Source organism: Theropithecus gelada, chromosome 11 (assembly GCF_003255815.1).
Source record: "Theropithecus gelada isolate Dixy chromosome 11, Tgel_1.0, whole genome shotgun sequence".
Lineage (NCBI taxonomy): Eukaryota > Metazoa > Chordata > Mammalia > Primates > Cercopithecidae > Theropithecus > Theropithecus gelada.
In genome coordinates, this window is record NC_037679.1 from 36284468 (window position 1) to 36304756 (window position 20289).

At 36.4% G+C, this 20289-nt stretch overlaps 1 non-coding gene across 1 annotated transcript; it reads right to left on the bottom strand.

Moving 5' to 3' along the window:
- Positions 1-15909: 15909 nt before the first annotated feature.
- Positions 15910-16009, bottom strand: LOC112635714. The gene has a single exon (XR_003122047.1). It is a non-coding gene; the product is annotated as a small nucleolar RNA U13 (small nucleolar RNA).
- Positions 16010-20289: the final 4280 nt, after the last annotated feature.

Sequence of the window (20289 nt, forward strand, 5' to 3'; positions counted from 1 at the left end):
GCAAAGACAAGATGGAAAGCCAGAACTTGACTCTCAGTATTACAGGATACACAGAAAATAAGACCAAAATGAGGAACTAGGATATTGAAGTTGCCAAGAGCCAGGAGTTGGGTAGACAGATGTAATTCATTTATGCAGAAATTTTGAATAAGGAATGTAGCTTGCCCATTTGGCCCTGAATTCCATCTTTGCTCAGCTACTGCTGCAGCCATCCCCATACTTTCCCCACTGTCCTGAGTCATTTCCACCAGCAGACCCACATGCTGTAATCCCATCTTGCAAATTCCTCCCTTGATCCCACGTCTTTTAGATTCTGCCCCATTTTTCCACTCCCTTTTATAGCAAAAGTCCTCCAAATAGTTGCCTGTATGTACAGTTTCTACCTTCACACTCTTGAAAGCATACCAGCCAGCAAAATCTTTCTTATGAAGTCAGAAATGACCTGCATGTTGCCAATCAAAGGATCCACTCTTAATCTACATGTTCTTGAACTATCATGCGTAGTTAGCACATCTGACCACACTCTTCTTGGAACGATTTATTTTTCAACTTCTCAGCCTCCACAATCTCCTATTTTTCTTCCTGTTTCATCGATCCTTTCCTTCTCAACTTCCTTTCCTGACTTCCTCTGCTCTACTTCACCTCAAATTTTGGGGTCCTCCAGGATTTGTGTCTGGCCCTCCTCTACTCTCTGCATACATTTTCTCCAGTAATTCCATCTGAATCACTTTCTAAGTGATTTCATCCAGCTTTGTAGCTTTAAAAATCACTCATGATTAACTCCCAAGGGTATACACCTGGCCCACACATGGATGCCCTACCGCCTATTTGCCCATGTAACAAGCATCTCAAACAGCCCAGCAGGCAGGGAACTGGACACTGTACTCATTGCAGCCTGTGCCCTATTTTCCAACCACTCTGGCAATACTGGTGAAGGAATGAATAGTAATAATAACAATTAATATTCGTTCAGTGCTTACTTTGTGCTGGGTACTTTACATATAAAAATATTTAATCCCCACAGCAAATCAATTAGGTAACATCATTATTTTCATCTGTGATTTACATAAGAGGAAACCGAGGCTCAGAGAGGTTCAAATCCAATGGCTGAGTCGGTGTTTGAATGGAGTAATCAGAAATTAGCAAACATTTTTTGTAAAGGGTCCTTTCATAAATATTTTCAGCTGTCTGGTGCATTTTGCCTCTATTGCTATAACTCACATTTGCTCTTGTAGTGTGCAAAGCATGTAACAGACAATGTGTAAATGAAGACACAAAGCTGTGTTCCAGTAAAACTTTATTGATCCACATGTGACCCACCTGATTTCATTAATAAAGTTTGTGAAACTTTATTTATGATTGTAATAAAGTAGTAGATTGCCAACCCCTGCTTGAAACCATTATTCTTGTATAGATTGGATTAAATGAATGACTGGACAAGTGAAAGGACCAATGAATGAATGAATGACCCCTCTTTGGTCTCCTCAATCCTCTCATGAGTATTCAGAAGATTGTTACACAATCACATTACTACCAAGGGTGAAAACACCACAATCTCTCTTTAGGGTGAAATGAGGAATACATGAGCGACAAACCTTACAGGTTTACCGTTTCGGCTCCTGAGTTGGGTCAGGTCAGCAGTGTTCTAGCTCACTGAGACTCTACTTCCATAACAAAGAACTGCAAATTATAACTTTCTATTTGGGGACCCTTTTCCCCCTAAGGGAAAATATATGTGAAAAGAGCTTGAAATGACTGTGGAAAGAGCTTGACTTTGGAGTTAGACTAAGTTCACATATCTTGAGTTTGACTTGGAGTTAGACTGAGTTCATATATCATTTTTTCCCACTTTTTAACTTTTCTGAGGTTCCATTTCCTGATCTGTAAAATAGGGATACGAATATATATTCTGCAAAATTGTATCAATACTGAAAGGGGTTAGAATTCATTTGCCTAGCATAGTGTCTTGATCTGGTAGGTCCTAATCACAAATGGTAGCCACAGTCATTAAGTCCTATCATAACCCTTTAATAACCACATTAAGGGACAACAGTATGTAGGGCTGCTCAGAAAGCAAAATGTCTGCCTAGAGTGAATTTAATTACAGCATCAACTTGCATCCTAATGGCAGCAACTTCACATGAGGATTGTTCGTCTGCACTGGTGTATTTCTGATCTCTAGTAGGGTTGAAGTAAATGTACAAGGCTCTAAAGTTCCCATAAGCACATTTTCTCAGGTCGGTCTTTGCCATTTAAATGCAAAGCATGCAGTCCTCCCTCCCTCAACACACACCCCCAAGAATTTCTCTATTTAATATGTTTTATGTTAATTTGCCATTGTTTGGGAGTACATAAGGTGTGACAGACTGATTACTAAGTCAGATTATATATGTGTGTGTGTATATGTATGTGTGTGTATATATATAAAAACATATATATCTCTCAAGTATGTATATGAGATCGAGCTGTCTGTCTGTCTATCTATCTATCTATCTATCTATCTATCTATCTATCTATCTATCTATCTATCTATCTATCTATCTATCTATCTATCTATATCTGAGATGGCGTCTCCCTCTGTTGCCCAGGCTGGAGTGCAGTAGTGCAATCTTGGCTCACTGCAACCTCCACCTCCCAGGTTCAAGTGATTCTCCTGCCTCAGCCTCCCGAGTAGCTGGGGTTTTAGGTATGTGCCACGACATCTGGCTAATTTATGTATTTTTAGTAGAGACAGGGTTTCACCATGTTGGTCTTGAACTCTTGACCTCAAGTGATCCACCTGCCTTAGCCTCCCAAAGTGCTGGGTTACAGGAGTGAGCCAGCCCACCTGGCCAGATAATATTTTTTTGTTACAAAATAACACGGGGATAAGTGTCATTGTTACTTTCAGCTTCTCCTCTTTAATATTGAAATTCACTCAGAAGTTAATTGGTTGACAGAAGAGCTAATCACCAGAGAGGAGTGTTTGAGCACGGGTATTCCTCCTCTGGTGGTTCGCTGTGAGGCTGGGGAGGACAGCATTACAGGTGTTTTCCATGGTTGCCAATTTCCCTAATGACTTGGGTGCTGCAAACTGATTTTCCTCTGCCAGCACATTTAGTTTACAAGAAGATTCTTGCATAAAACCCTGCTGGTTACATTTATGAGAACATATGCAAAATTAAACCAGTGACCCAGTAGTCAAATAAAACTTCCCATAAATTGTTGAGCTTGTTCTTTGCTTTTCTTAAAGCAAATGAGCACTTTGTCTATTACTTTTCCAAATAAATGCTCTTGTAACAAACATAAGCTTTATGGGTCTAGAATGGGGTGCAAGCAACAAAACTGCACCTACCCAGTGAGATCAAAGACCTCCCTCTGTTTACTGGACACAGGTTAGAGCCCCCATGCCTGGTTCTACTAACGCAAGCCCAGCATCTGTGGCAGCACCTCGGGACATTACTTGGTAAGCCAGAGCTCAGAATAAATTGGACATAAGGTCTCACGATAATTTGGACTTCACCCAGGCAGGCCTCAGGTAGAACCTGCTCCATATGGTGACTTGTGTTAAGCAAATAAGATGCCTTATTTAGCACCAACAGGAGCCTCTGCATTTCTTCCTGGGCGTACTAGTAAAGAACACAGATGTCAGTCAACACTCTTTGAGGATACTGGGAGAAGAGAGAATGAGAATATAAAATGCATAGAATGTATTTAATCACGCTATCCTGTCCACCAACCAGATTTTTCACAGAACTTTTGGCTCATGGTAAAATCTTGGGATTCTACCATTCTAGTCATTTTTGAGGAGTTTTTGCATTTGTTGTTACCATGATTATCAATCATTTAATGAGTTACCTGTAAGGTGTTAAGGCAGGAACTGTGGAGGATCCCCCAAAAGAAAGAAGAGACATAATCCTTGCCAGAGATCCCATCCTCACCTAGGAATGGTCATTGCTGACTGTGGGGCGGGGAGGCTGCAGGAAGATGATGGTGAGCAGGGAGCTCATTAGCTCCTTGAACTCAGGTAATTTGGGATTTGGGGACATATCTCCAAGAATCTTATTTACGCAGAACACACGTATCTCTTTGGGGAACTGGGTGGGGAAAAGGGGACTCTGGCACTGGTGAGTCAGCATTCTAAGCCCTTGAGTATTTCTAAGGCTGGTGAATGAACACCAAAGTTAAAAAAAAATCTCTAGTGTGAGGCAGCATATCCTGTGTATGTAGGTGTGCCCATGGGTGGCACCCAGCATTTGCTATCTGGCATTTGAGTCTATACCTGATGGTTAGGGACTAGCCTACTGCAAACAATACTTTGATCATGAATCAGCCTCAAGTTGGCCTGGGGCCTTTACCTTCATTTAGTTTTTAATAACATTAATAACATTTTCTACGCTACATCTTGCACAGAAAGATGAAGACTTTCAGGTGCCTTTTACAGCAGGGAGCTGATGTGCTCAAGCACAAGAGTAGAACGTTGCCCAGCCATTCTCCCTTAGAACTAACTTTGAAATGACAAGTTCTTTAGTGTTTTTCATGTTTTTCTATCTCAGCATTTATAATACTTTCTTACACTTCTGATTTTAATCTTTCTAACAGGTTATAAACTTCTTGAGGACAGGAGCTATGCCTCTTTTCTCTGCTGTATATTGTGACTTTAACCTTCTTTCTAATAGATTATAAACTTTTTGAGGACAGGAACTGTACCTCTTTTCTCCACTGTATAGACCCAGTGCCTAGTAGAGGGAAATCCTCTTCCTCCCATTCAATATGAATTAGCATTTAGGAAACCTTCCCAGAATATGTAAAAGGAGGCACTTCAGCCCCATTCTCCATGATTCTTCTTGACAAGTGAATATTTCTACATTATGACATGCAATTAAATGTCAGCATGAATTGAAGAAACAAAGAATGCATTGATTTTTGATTCTAAAATTATTATATGGCAATAGCACTGCTTTGCTTTCATAGTAAGTTTGATTAATATTAATTAGCTTCTCTCTCCAGAATACATTTCAATTAATGGAAGGAGAAGAAACTCTCAAGTGTATTGGATGAGGGACAAACTGTACTGTTAACGTTTCAACTGAAGGATTTACAAGTATGTGAAAATCTACACTATATATGCCTTGATAGAATACATGTTTATTATTTGCAATATTTATTGGCTGTTTACAGTGTGCCAAATAGTTTCTTGACAGGATGATCCCTGAATGAGCCTATAATTTACTTTAGAGGTTTGATTGTGGATGTAATTTAACGTGATAGGACAGAAAAATGACTCCATTAATCAGATTGATGTATTTGTAAATTAAATAAATCAGGATTTATGCTCCTATAGTACCTTTATTATAAATAAGTATTAGGAGTCTACATATTGACTACATTAAAATAATGAATATTTTAAAGAAAAGGTCATATAAAAAGTTCACTTTCAAGTTATTTAGCTTACAGAGTTTGTCCTAAATATTCCCATAACTAAAGAGTATATTCAATGTGTAGTTTGTGTTTTCTTTGGAATTTGTTGTGTTAAATGATTAGTAATTGAAACACTACAGGACTTCCTTTGCTTTGAAGTATGTATATGTCTGGGCACATTTCTCCTGCCGTAGTTTAGAGGGATTTTTCCCCCTTTGCTCTTGCATGATTACTGCAGAATGTTTTTTTTTTTTTTTTTTTTTTTTTTTTTTTTTTTTTTTTTTTTTTTTAGTAAGAGAAGCTGGTTGCAAGTCCAGCAATAAAATAGGCAAAGTAGAACTTTCAGTGAAAAACAAAATTCACTTCTATGTGATTGACCAGAAGGAGGCTCCCTTCCACCTCACTGTATAAAGTTAGAACAAAAGCTTCTAAGCTTACATCTTCCCAGGCAGCTCTAGTATTTCCCAAGCTGTATCTGTCATTGGGGGCGGTAGGAGGGGGCACCCTGAAATTTTCCCTGGAGGAACAGAATTTAAAGATTCATCACTGGTGAGAAGGCTTCAGCAATTGCAAAGTACCCTTCCTTCCACCAGCTCCTTCATATAATTTTCTCTCCTGGTTGAATAACTATGGAAGTAGAATGATACTTACTAGAGACTGGAAACAGTGTATCGGGGAGAGAGAAGGGATGAAGAAAGGCTGGTTAATGGGCACAAACATACAGTTAGATAAAGTTCTAATTTTGGATAGACTAGGGTAACTACAGTGAAGAATAATGCATTGTATATTTCAAAACAGCTAGCTGAGAGGACTTGAAATGTTCCCAACACATAGAAATGATAAATACTTGAGGTGATGGACACCCTAAATATGCTGACTTGATCAATACACATTCTGTGCATTTAGCAAAATATCACATGTACCCCATGAATATGTGCCATTAAAAAATGAAATTCTTCTCACTAACTTTGAATATCACATTATTCCTTAATTTTGTTGCTATGGTGTTGTTTTTTTCAAACTTGTTCTTGAATCTCTAATACAATATTTTAAAAATTAATTTTTTTGAAATGAATCAAAGCAGTTGGATTTTTTTTAAAAAAACATATAGTTGTGGCTGCTACTTGCCTATTTGTGTTAGTCTCTGTGTATCTATAAGAAACACTTCTCATGTTTGTAACACAGGATAATCACAATTCACTCCGAATGCTCTAATTACATTGCATTTTGCAATGAAGAAGACACCTGGAGATTTAGAATATTGAACAAAATTCCAAAATCTTTGGAGACTAAAGAGGGATATGAAGATGCACTCATCACTGCAGGCACATTGTCCACCATACGATGTCACAAGATCGTTTTCAATCAATGAATCTTCCTGTTGTTGTCCTTCATTGTCAAGGGAGGCAATTTGTGTATTTATTGCAAAAACAGCATTGTTGCTCCTTTGAAAAGCCTTGCCCTTTAACAATGGAGTAGAGCTGGTTATGAAATAGCCAACTGTGACTAATTTTGGAGGAGTAACATCTCAAATAAATTGTCTTCTGGAGATGCTGATGGAGTCAGTGAACAGCAGAATGATGATGAGTTTATCTGTGCTAATTGTGCCTTTGAGGGTTTGTTCATAGGCAGGGTACAGAGTGGATTGGTGCTGTACTTTAAACCGCTGATTGCCGTGAAGATTCTGGTTTTGGAGAACTGTGGAAGGCAGAATAATGTTCCCCAAGGAGATCTGTGCCAAATCCCTGCAACTTGTGAATATGTTACATTACATGGTGAAAGGAGCTTTGCAGAGGTAATTAAGGTGTGGTATTAAAATGGAGAGATTATCAGGGGTGGACTCAATTTAATCACATAATTTTTTAAAAGCAGAGAATGTTCTCCAGATGGAGGAAGATGTAGTGGAAAGAAGAGCCAGAGAATTCAGAGAATGACAAGGGTTTGATGCACTCTTTCTGATTTTGAGATCTAAGGGGTCACATGCAACAACTGGACAGAAGCCTCCAGAACTAGTGATGGTCACTGATTGATGGCCTGCAAGGAAACAAGGACCTCAGTCTTACATCCCCACAGAACTGAATTCAGCCAACAACATGAATTAGCTTGGATTAAATTTTCCCTCAGTGCCCCCAATAAAGAATGTAGCCCTGCCAACATCTTGATTTTAGCCTGCTAGTTCTCATGTTAGATGGATACCCTACAGAAACTGTGATAATAAATTTGTGTTGTTTTAAGTCACTAAATTTGGATATTTTGTTACAGTAGCAGTAGAAAACTAAAACACGGGAAGTGTTTTGAGGGAAATGGTGCTTATATTGGATTATTACTTTGTTGTAGACTATTATGATAAACCATGGCTTCGTGAATTCAGTTCAATGACTCTAGGCTTTAGCCATGCAGTATTAACAAATGGGATATTAACAATATTAACAAATGGGATAAAAACCAAGACTTGACAAATGTGTTAATTTCCTATTTCTGTTTTAATACATTACACAAACTTACTGGCTGAAAACAAAACAAAAGTATTATTTTTTAGTTCTCTAGATCAGAAGTGTCATTGGGCTAAAATCAAGGTGTCAGCAGGGCTGCATTCTTTCTGGAGGCTGTAGGGGAGAATTTCATTGTCTTGTTCAGCCTCTAGAGAATGCCTGTATTCCTTGGCTTGTGGCCCCTTCTTCCAATTTCATTTTCAAAACCAGCAGCATAACGTGGACAGATGTCTTACTCCTACCTCCCTCTTATGAAAGATTTATTTTTATTGCATTATTGGGTCCACCTGGATAATCCCAGACACTCTCCCCATCTTGCCTTAATCACACTGCAAAGTGCCTTTTGCTATTTAAGGTAACATATTCATACGTTTGGAAGTTTTAGAGCATAGATATCTAGAGGAGGGGGCTTTATTTTATTTTATTTTGCTTACTATAGTGAGTGTTTGCATGCTGGGTTAATACTGTTGAAATGCTCACTATTACAATGGTCTTTCTTGGAACCAAATTGCTGTGCTGTGAGAATTTAAGTAACAATGTACAATGGCCTCTATAGAGCAGAACCAAGTCCTCTGGCCAACACACCCAACTGAGCTCCCTACCAGCAGCCAACACTAGTGCCTGCTATGTAAGTGAGAGCACTGTAGACCTTCCAGCTAGCTCAGTGCCCCAGTCGTCTGCACAGGAGCCGAAATGTCTAGTCAACACACAGAAGCATGAGAGATAATAAGTGTTTGCTGTTATTTTAAGCTCCTAAATTTTGGGGGTAGTGTGTTGTACAACAATGAATACTTAAAATAACACTGTAGCCTGTTTTATAAGTGAGCTAACTAATAGAAATTAAAGAATTCTGCTTAGAGTAATATAGGTTCTTCTATCACATATTCAGGATTAAATAGACGAGATAGATCAAAATACGTAAAGTCCTTAGCACAGGGAGTGGCACATAGCAAGTCCTCCGAGGTATTAGTTACTTTTTTCCAGGCAATCTTTTTGCTGCAGAGATTACCACCTACCATTCCAATAAAAAGGAGAGGATTCCTCTCTGTTAGGTATATATTTAATTTCATACATAACACAATATAGTATATTGTCTAATAATTTTAGTTGGTGGTCTGTGAATTAAAGTTATAAAGCCTTAACCTGAACAATATCTATTGGCTCTGAAAATATCATTTCTCCAAAAATATAACATCATAACTAAATTTTATAATATAAAGTAGAGACTTGCAGTTCATATTGTTTAATTGCTCTGTCACACAAGAATCTTAGAATTTTTCTTAGTTTGTTCAATTGCTGTAAATGACTTCTGAAAGTAATATAATTATAACTTGTAATGGTAAATGCATTCATAGAATTCATGGAGCAAGCTGAATATGTAACTGTTCATTTGGAGCCGAGTTGATTACCATTTGAAAACAGTTAATGGAGTAGCTGATTAGAATACATTGCAAAGAATCATGATTTAATTTTACATCACCTAGAAAAAATCTGATGCCATGCGTGTTAATGGCAGTTTTCAGGGGCATAGGATCGACATATTTTCCTGAGCTAAGCAATATATAGCAATGCTGGCTCAGTGAAAAACTTATATTTCAAAATATATGAAGTAAGTTATACAATATAACTTTATGTGATTAAATTCATGTGAGTATTAAAAATGTGAGTGAAGTTTATAAGTAAGGTTTAAGCTCATTCAAAGCAATGCACTGTGTGAGTTGGGCAGAAATCTAGCTCAATGGTGGCTTTCAAGTTTTCACAGAAGACTATTTGAATACATTATGTTCACTTTGTTTTCAACCTGCTTTTCTCCTCCCCACCTTGGAATCTCTACATTGAAGTTACAGAGATTTTTTTTTTTACCCACAAAACTGTTAAGTCATTCCATGCTTAAAGTGGTTTTCCCCCTGCCTCCACATAAAGTCCAAATGCTTTAACTCAGCATAAAGGCACTGTCTGATCTGCCACTGATGATCCTGCAGACTTAATCTCTTGAGAGTTTCCTCAACTTCTGTGATTTCAGTCATGGAGAAAAACTTGTAATTCCCTGAACCTCTTTCCTCTCTAGGTAATGTGGCCTGGCTATTTCCTACACACCTATAAAGCCTCATTTAAGTGTCACTTCATCTAGGAAGCTTTTCTTGTCCCCTTTTCTCAAGTAGCAACTCTACGTGCACCTCCGGCCTGAGTTTCACTCATTTAATGACACTGATCAAGCTGTATCACAATAGCACGTTTGTCTTAATTGAGCATGTGCACCCTTAATTGAGCAGATGCACCTACAAGAAGTACTGAATGGAGTCATAATTGAATTTAATGCCAAGTACCATACCAGGTATGTAGAGGAGCTCAATATAAATTTGTTAAATAAATAATGGATGCATTTGTTCAAAGTGAGCAGAATATAAAAGAACCTTTATCAGTGCAAGGCATTTAGTAGGCATTGAGTATATGTTCATTCATTCATCCCTCATCATGGATCAATACAGCAGGATCCATCGTTAGTTGTATGCCATTTCCCACTGGTTTACCATGCGTTATTTACAAAGAAGTAAGCTGTTTAGTTGTATGGTAACATCCTATAGAGTGATTTTCTTGGACTAAGATAAGCTAGATTCCATGAAAACTGAAACTGTAGTTTCTGATCTCAAGGCTTTTGCATAGTCTTATGACTTAATGCTTTCCCTTTCAGGCTTGGCTGGCTCCTTATTCTTTTTTAAATTCTTTTGTTCTATTCTTTTTTTTTTATTCCTATAAATCTAAGGCGTACAAGTGTAATTTTGTTCCATGGACATATTGCATAGTGGTAAAGTCTGGGCTTTTAGTGTAACATCAATAGCATAATTTAATGGTGAGATAGGGTCAATCACTCAAAAAGTATACATTGTACCTATTAAGTAATTTCTCAGGTTTCAGCTCCCTACCACCCTTTTACTCTTCGAAATCTGCAGTGTCTATTATTTCACACTTTTTGTCCATGTATACACATGACTCAGCTCTCACTTATAAGTGACTACATGTGGTATTCATTGTCTGTTCCTGAGTTGTTTCACTTAAAATAATGGTCTCTAGTTCCTTTCATGTTGTTGCAAAAGACATGATTTCATTTTTAAATGGCTGAATAGTATTTCATTATATATATATATATAAAATATATATTCATTATATATAATATAAATATACACATCCACATATATAAAATATGTAATTTTAAACATCCAATCATTCATCGATGGACACTTTGATTACATATCTTTGCTATTGTGAATAGTGCTGTGACAAACATATGAGTGCAGGTATCTTTATGATATCATTATTTTTTTCTTTTCCTTTGAGGAGATGCCAGTAGTGGGATTGCTGGATCGAATGGTAGTTCTATTTTTGGTTATTTGAGAATATTATATACCGTTCTCCATGAGGGCTTTACTAATTTACATTCCCACTAACAGTACATAAGCATCCTTTTTTCCCTGCCCACTTACCAAGATCTGTTGTTTTTTGACTTTTTAATAATAGCCACTCTGGCTAGGGTAAGACGATGTCTCATTGTGGTTTTAATTTGTATTTCTCTGATGATTAATAATATTGAGCATTTTAAAAATATGTCTCTTGGCCATTTGTATATCTTCTTTTGAAAAATATCTATTCATGTCCTTTCCTCACTTTTTAATGGGGCTATTTGTTTTTTGTTGTTGTTGAGCTGTTGAATTCCTTGTAAATTCTGGATATCAGTCCCTTGTTGGATGTGTAATTTCCCATTCTGCAGGTTGTTTGTTCACTGTTGGTTATTTCTTTTGCTATGCAGAGCGTTTTGGTTTAATCAAGTCTCATTTGTATATTTTTGTTTTTGTTGCTTTTGCTTTTGAGGTTTTAGTCATGAATTATTTGCCTAGACCAGTGTCCACAAGAGTTTCCCTTAAGGTTTCTTCTAGTATTTTTATAGCTTTAGGTCTTACTTTTAAGTTTCCAACCCATTTTGAGTTGATTTTTGTATATGGTGGGAGACAGGGATCCCATTTCATTCTTCTGCATATGGCAATCCAATTTTCCCAGCACCATTTATTGAAAAGGGTATTCTTTCCCCAGCGTATGTTTTTGTTGACTTTCTCAAATGTCAGTGGACTTTAAATGTGTGACTTTTTTTCTGGGTTCTGTATTTTATGTGTCTATTTTATTCCGGTACCATGCTGTTTTGGTTAATATCCAGAGATGTCCAATCTTTTGTATTCCCAGGACCACATTGGAAGAATAAGAATTGTCTTGGGCCACACATAGAATACACTAATGATAATTGATGAACTAACAAAAAATCACAAAAAAACTCATAATGTTTTAAGAAAGTTCACAAATTTGTGTTGGACTGCATTCAAAGCCATCCTGGGCTACATGCAGCCTGCAGGCCATGGGTTGAACAAGCTTGTTATAGCCTTATAGTATAATTTGAGGTCAAGAAATGTGACATCTCCAGCTTTGTTCTTTTTATGTAGGATTGCTTTGGCTATTGGGACTCTTTTTTGGTTCCATATGAATTTAAGAATTTTTTTTTCTAATTCTGTGAAAAATGATATTGGTATTTTCATAGGGATTGCATTGAATCTATAGATTGCTTTGGGTATTATGGTTGTTTTAATGACATTGATTCTTCTGATCCCATGAGCATGCACCTGTGATGTTTTTCATTTGTTTGTATCATCTACAATTTCTTTCATTCGTGTTTTGTAGTTTTCCTTGTAGAGCTCTTTTGCCTTCTTGGTTAAATATATCTTGATTTGGTTCTCAACTTGATCATTACTGGTTTGTAGAAATAGTACTGACTTTTGTAGGTTGATTTTGTATCCTGAAATGTTACTGAATTCACTTACCAAGGTCTCAGCTCCAACGGTTTCTCTTAAGGATTTTCTTGACCACTTAATCCAAAGTCCTCCCTTCTGCAGTCTTCAAATGGTGATTTCAAGTAACTATCACATGGAGTAGTTTTAGTGTCTATTTATCACTATATAAAATGATCTTGCTTATGTATTTCTTTTACTTGTTGACTATAACTGTCTTCCAGAATGAAAGTCTATGAGAACAGGGTCTTGCCTGTTGCTCTAGTACTTTTAACACTCCCTGGTATGGGTTGGGAGAATACATGCATAAAGTAACCTTATAAGACAGCTTCCTTAGTATTATTACATGGGCCAGTATGGCCGGTATTTCTCAGGATCATTTCAGTTCCTTAAACAAACAAAAATTCTCACTAGACAAATATTCAGATGCCCATGTGTGGTGATACACTTGATAAAATTTGCACATCCTATGCTGACTTTTCATCAAGTCAATAGAATAGATGGCTAATTCTATCATCATAACTATTAGTGACTTTCATTAGGAATGAGAAAGAAACTGGCCAAGTGATTTTGTATAACCTATTAATTTGGGAAGTACTGTGACAAAACAATATATTTTTAAGTTTTTTTAAGTAAAGAACATAAGAGTGATATAAATACAAAATAAATTTTCACAAAATTTGTTTCTCAGGGAAATGTTAGTCGACTTTTTGTTTTTTTTCTTGAGTGGGATTGTGCCCTAAACTCTGAAAGGAGGGGAGTAATTGGGGGAAAACATTTTGATTTTTTCTGTATCCTTCACTAAACTCCCTCTACATGAGGGAGAATGACATAAGGTAATGGTGAAATACGTCAGAAAGTTATTCACTGGCTCATGATTTAACAATAGGTAGAGGTACCACACACAGTCTCTCTCTGGCATTTCACAGGGGCTGTTGTAGAGTCCTTGCTCCACACAGTTGGTTGGTAAGAGATCTTTGCAGATTCAGGTTTTCCCAAGATAGGCCCCAAGGTCTAGTATTGGGGAGCTTTACTACTGCTTGAATACAGCTAATACCAGAGAGTGCTAAATACAGTTGATAGTTTATTTTGATCCCCATCTGGTTTCCTTTGTTGATTTTTCAACTCATTGGAATTCATAGGGAAAAGAATAAGATAGTGGGCTTTCTAGAACCTCCAACACCATAATTCCCATTTCCTTCTACAAATGAGCAAGCTTCTTTGGTTTTGTGGGTGAAGAAAAATTTAGAGAATATGAGAAAATTCCATGTTATTATCATCAAAGAACAACATGAGAATAATGCGTTTTTTAAGTAAAGTAAAAATGTAGGATTTAGAAATGACTTTTATTCAGAACCTGAAGTTGTGGCAGTTAAATGATTCCTGTGGCTCTGTGGTATTCCTGCCATGTGAATCTGGAGCCCAGCTCAGTAATACGCTGCATTTGGCTAGATTCAGCAAAGCATTAACAAGTAAACATTTCTGGTTGTCAACTATTAAGCAATATACTGTTTTCCTTTATTTTCACTAATTCTATACACTTCTGCAATGAAATGGTGAAGAGTGCTTGTGATAATTGCTGGGTTTCTATGTTTGTCTTAGAAATTGACACTTCATAAAACACCAAAGTGCTATTTTATAGGTGCTATGTTTGCACGTGTGTAGAAACTTAATAATTGTCACTATAATAATTTGATATTCTTTAAGGGGATATGGAAAGTAAAATAGATGTTTTTTAAAATTTTTACTTTAATTTGACCCCACTCTAAGCTCCTAGGACTCTAACAATCTCATCTGACTGAAATTCAGATTTAAACAATAGGCCAGCATACTTTGATATCTAAGAATAAATATTAGAGCCTGTTGTAAGTTGACAATAAACTCTATTTATGTATAAAGACGCTGAAGAAATGTCCTTTTATGCTTAAGCAATGAAAGGGCATTTCCATTAAGAGATGATAGAGGACCAGAAAGTGGCAAATACTGTCTTGTCTTAGGAAAAAAAGCTATGGATTTTTTAAATGTCAAGAATGGAATTTACCAAAATTGCCTAAAATTTTGGAAAGTAAAAAATTTTAATACAAACCACAGGTTTGATTATTTCAGCTTGTGGCATTTCTTATATAATCTTTAACCCTTATCATCTTCTGACTATGATACGCAAGACGACTGATAAATAATGATGCAAATTTTTGTTTTTTATTTTCCTAGGCTTACAGAATCAGAAGTCAAACCTACCCATTTTGCGATCTAATCAATTTTCTTTGGTTTAACACCAAGACTAAGGCATCCCCGTCTTCGGCTCTTCCAGCTTAGCTGAACTTAGAGTTTTAGTCATTCATGTAAAACCTTTCATGCTGGTTTTTTATTTGAAAATGGGTCCCAGCTGCTCTGGCTTTCTTAATCCCTCCCAGAAAGGCGTATGTGACAGCATCTCCCCCTGGGAGATTGCAGCTCCAAAGCTTTTTCTCCTAGGTAGGGAAAGTGCAAAGCCAGACACTATTATCATGCTTACTTCCCCAGCTGGCTAATTAGATCAATATATGGTATATATTTTGATGAATAGACAGGCATATAAGAATAGTGTGTGAGTGTATATATATGTGTGTATAATATATAAAAATATATAGAGAGAGATGATGGAAATTGTTATTTAATTAGCACTTTTAAAACTTCTCTCAGGTTTTATAGTAAGGATTCAATAAATATTCAATGAATACTTGAAAATGTGAAGAGATAAAAGTATTACATAGCCAGTACAGGAAATTTTGTAAGTTTAAATATTTCCCCATATTTTGTCTTTAAAGGAAGATAGAAAGCTAAGTATTTGACTTACATGTTTTAAATCCAATCAAAGAACTAAAGACTATGAACTCATTTTCTAGCTTCTTTTTATAATTACATAATTTTAGTTTTGAACCTACTCTATAAGAACTTTTTAATTATTATCTCTTATCTATATTTGATATTATTAAATCATTCACTTTTACATTTAGAAATTTTTGAACCAAAGAATTCATAGGATAGTTTTAATTTGTATACCTTTTATGTATAATATATAAAATTTTGTTCCTGAGTAAAGCTATTATAGACTCTATTCTTATATTCTATATTATGCCAGTGATATATAACAATATAGACTTTGTTTATACTCAGAGTAGATACTTACATTCTTTTTTCTTTTCACACATCAAGGGTAATGTGCTGACATCATAACAAGGTTTGAGGGAGGCCAATCTCACAAGAATGTGGAAACCCAATCATCGTGCTTATGAACCACAAAAGGATCTAGATACTTGTGTTCTTATATACTTATTTCTTATGTTGAATAGTGCAATTCAAATTCTATTCTTGAAGCTTAAATATAACGCTGGAGCTGGCCCATACTAGCAAAATATATGATTGTGAATGGAATTTATCGAAATGTAGATACAGTAAGTATCCTAAAGCTTTAAATCTACTTCTGAAAAAATGACAAGCAGGGATTTTGCCAGTGCTAATTTGCTTCACTCTATTGATTCAAGCTTTATTGGGCATTCTATTGTCTCTTCTAGGGAAGGCATAAGTGGAATACAGAACAGTGAAGCCTTATTCAAGATAATGTTATACTCATGAATCACATCACCTAATACCTGCACTGCTTAGACATGCAGAACCTAAAGCATCTTCTCAAAATATCTCAGCAAAAGATATCTCTCCCTATATACAGAAGTGGAACTTATTTTGTACAGTCACTTCTTGGTACAGTTACAATATAAAATTCTCAGATGTACTCCACTACTTTAAATAGATTCCTGCATCATTGAAAAACATTTTCCAAGTCAACATAGTCTTAAAACCTAGTCAATCTTTTCTCTAACATCTTGATTGAATAAAAGCTCATTCCCCTTATTACTACTTATTGCTGCCTGTCTGTCTTTAATTGCACACCCTCTTTGAGCACATCATTGAGTGAGGATAAAAAAGCATGCATTTTTTTGTGCAGTAAAGTCATCAGAATATTATATGTTCAAGGGAGAAGAAGAAATTTTTGAAGACAAATGGAATGGTGATCTCATTTTTCACCCTTATTATAGGCTAAGCATAACAGTCATGGTGTGACTATGACTGTCTGAGCAACAGATTTACATTTCTCCTTTACTACATTTCTTGCCCTGGTTGAATGATGTAAAGGGTATTTGTACAATTCATTGCTCTCAGGAGAGTTGGCTTCTTATTTTCTGTGCAGTTAGAAACACCAAATCTTGTTTTTATACTTAATATCATCTACTAGGTATCAGTACAAAGCCTTTAAATATGGGGATTTGCAGAAGAGGGATATAGATTCATGGTTCCTAGAGTTTAGAAGAGGATAACCCTATGTATGCAGTTCAAAATTTTACATTTGTTTCTTAACACAGGTATTGATCATGATTTTCTATTTTGGTAAACTTTAGATATGAAGGTAAAATAAGCTGATGTCTAACTTCTTTGTGTGTTTGAAAAATGGCTTAAATGAGGGAGGTCTGTTGGTTACTGCAGCAGAGTGAATAGAACAGCAGGATAGCACAGAAGCTGAAAAACCATGTTCTCATAGCATCTCAGTGGGGTTGAAAATAGGTACTACTCTTTTATCGAAAAAGAAAATAGGACATCATAAAGTTCATGATATCCACTTAGAGTTATCTATTATTATTCTTTAATATCTTTTTTTTTTTTTTTTTTTTTTTTTTTTTTTTGAGACGGAGTCTCGCTCTGTCACCCAGGCTGGAGTGCAGTGGCCGGATCTCAGCTCACTGCAAGCTCCGCCTCCCGGGTTCCCGCCATTCTCCTGCCTCAGCCTCCCGAGTAGCTGGGACTATAGGCGCCCGCCACCTCGCCCGGCTAAGTTTTTTTTTGTATTTTTAGTAGAGACGGGGTTTCACTGTGTTAACCAGGATGGTCTCGATCTCCTGACCTCTTCTTTAATATCTTAAAATGTAAAATTTGTAAATAGATCACCAAACAGGTGAAACAGTTAAAGCGATTCCATTTTCTTCTTTATTAAAGAGATCAAACCTAAAATAAAAATTAAAAAATAATAATGAAAGAAGAAATAAGCCACTGCTCTTCTTCTTTCTGGGTGGGTCACTTTACCTGAAGGACAGCCTTGCTTTTGTTCTTACCTGTTTTGTTAGGTCTTCCTCTTACTGATGGAAAATGCTCCCTTGTGGTAAGCAGGGTAAACTGTAAACTTAATTAAAAACCAAAAGTAAACTGTAGATTTATCTTTAATCAAACCATAGAGCAACTTTGACTAATCTATTTTTACCAGGCAGTACATTTAGGCTAAAAGTAGGGACAGCCAGTATAATGACTAAATACTGAAGAGGAGTGGACAACAAGGTAAGAACAATCTGGAAATTTACTAATTGGTGGTATAATTGTGAAAGACAGGCTTTTAGGATCACATGGTGTTAGAACCAGGTCACTTAGTTCAACCCACTGATTGTATAGGAGTAAACCCTGATCCCAGAGAGAAGAAGGGGCACCCACTCAAATGTAAATGGGCTGGCCATTGGAGGCTGGGGGACGTAGGGCACTGCCCTCTTCTTGGGTCCAGCTCATTGCTGGTAGGAAGCAAAAAGACCAGTACTACCAGTCTTCAAGGGAAGGCATAGATCTAGATGTTAATGTAAAATTTTCCAATTTTAAACTATTGGCAAGTACATAATTCAAAATTTTTGAAACATTAAGTCATACAATATGTCTGTGGGTCTCAAGCTTGTAACTTTTGGGTGAAAACATGTGACAGAGTCCATAAAATTCTTCCTTAATAACTATAAACATAAAATAAGAGTTTTACAAAATTATAACTACAGTAACCAAAACAGCATGGTATGTCTACAAAAACAGACACATACATCAATGGAACAGAATAGAGACCCAAGAAATAATGCCACACACCTACAATCATCTGATCTTCAATAAAATCAGCAATAACAAGCAATGGGGAAATGACTCCCTATTCAATAAATGGTACTGGGATAAATGGTGAGCAATATGCAGAAGATAGAAACTGGACCCCTTCCCTACACTATACACAAAAATCAATTCAAGATGGATTAAAGACTTAAAAATGAAACCTAAAACTATAAAAACTCTGAAACATAAGGTAGGGAATACCGTTCTTGACTCAGACCCTGGCAAAGATTTCATGATGACACCCAATGCAATTGCAACAAAAAAATCGACAAATGGGGCTAATTAAACTAAAGAGCTTCTGCACAGCAAAGTAAACTATCAACAGAGTAAACAGACAACCTACAGAATGGGAGAAAATATTTGCAAACCATGCATCTGACAAAGGTCTAATATCTAGTGCTTATAAGGAACTTAAACAACTTAACAAGCAAAAAGCAAATGACCCCAGTAAAAAGCGGGCAAAAGATGTGAACAGACATTTTTTGAAAGAAGACACGTGTGTGGCCAAAAAGCATATGAAAAAATGTTCAGCATCACTAATCATTGGAGAAATGCAAATCAAAACCACAATGAGATACCATCTCACACCAGTCAGAATAGCTATCAATAACAAGTCCAAAATTAACAGATGCTGGTGAAGTTGCAGAGAAAAGGGAACACTTATACACTGCTGGTGGGAATATAAGTTAGTTCAGCCATTGTGGAAAGTAGTTTGGCCATTTCTCAAATGACTTAAAACAATTACCATTTGACTCAGAAATCTCACTATTGGGTATATACCCAAGGAAATATAAATCATCCTACCATAAAAACACATGCACGCATATGTTCATCACAGTCCTGTTCACAATAGCAAACATATAAAATCAACCTAAATACCCATTAATGGTGGACTGGATAAAGAAAATGTGGTATGTATACACCATGGTATAATGCAGCCATAAAAAAAAACAAACAAGATTATGTTCTTCACAGTAATGTGGATGGAGCTGGAGGCTATTATTCTAAGTGAACTAATGCAGGAACAGAAAACCAAATACTGCATGTTCACACTTTTAAGTGGGTCCCAAACATTGAGTACACGTGGACACAAAGAAGAGAGCAACAGACACCAGGGCCTAATTGAGGGTGAAGGGTGGGAGAAAGAAGAGGATTTAAAAACTACCTGTTGAGCATTGTGCTTATTACAAGCTGATGAGGTGATCCGTACACCATACTCCCATGACACATAATTCACCTATATAACAAACCCTCACATATACCCCTGAACCTAAAATAAAAGTTAAAAAATTATCATTCAATGAATAGTTGTTGAGTACTTTCTGGGTAACTTGCAGTTTTATTTGATGCTGTGGTGGATATGGAAGAAATAATTTCACTTATGTCTTCCAAAATATTATAATTTGGCTAGAGAGAAAAACCCAAGTATTCACAAAACAACCAGAAGACATAAATGCTTCACGACTTTGAGATGAGTAATCATGTTGCCTACACTTTAGAAAAAGGAGAGAATGATTCACTAAATGCTCAGTGATTTCATGGATGCCATATTTAGAGGCATAAACTGTGAAGGTCTAACTCGCTGTGCTGTCTACAATATGTGTGTACACTCGGTACCCAGTCTG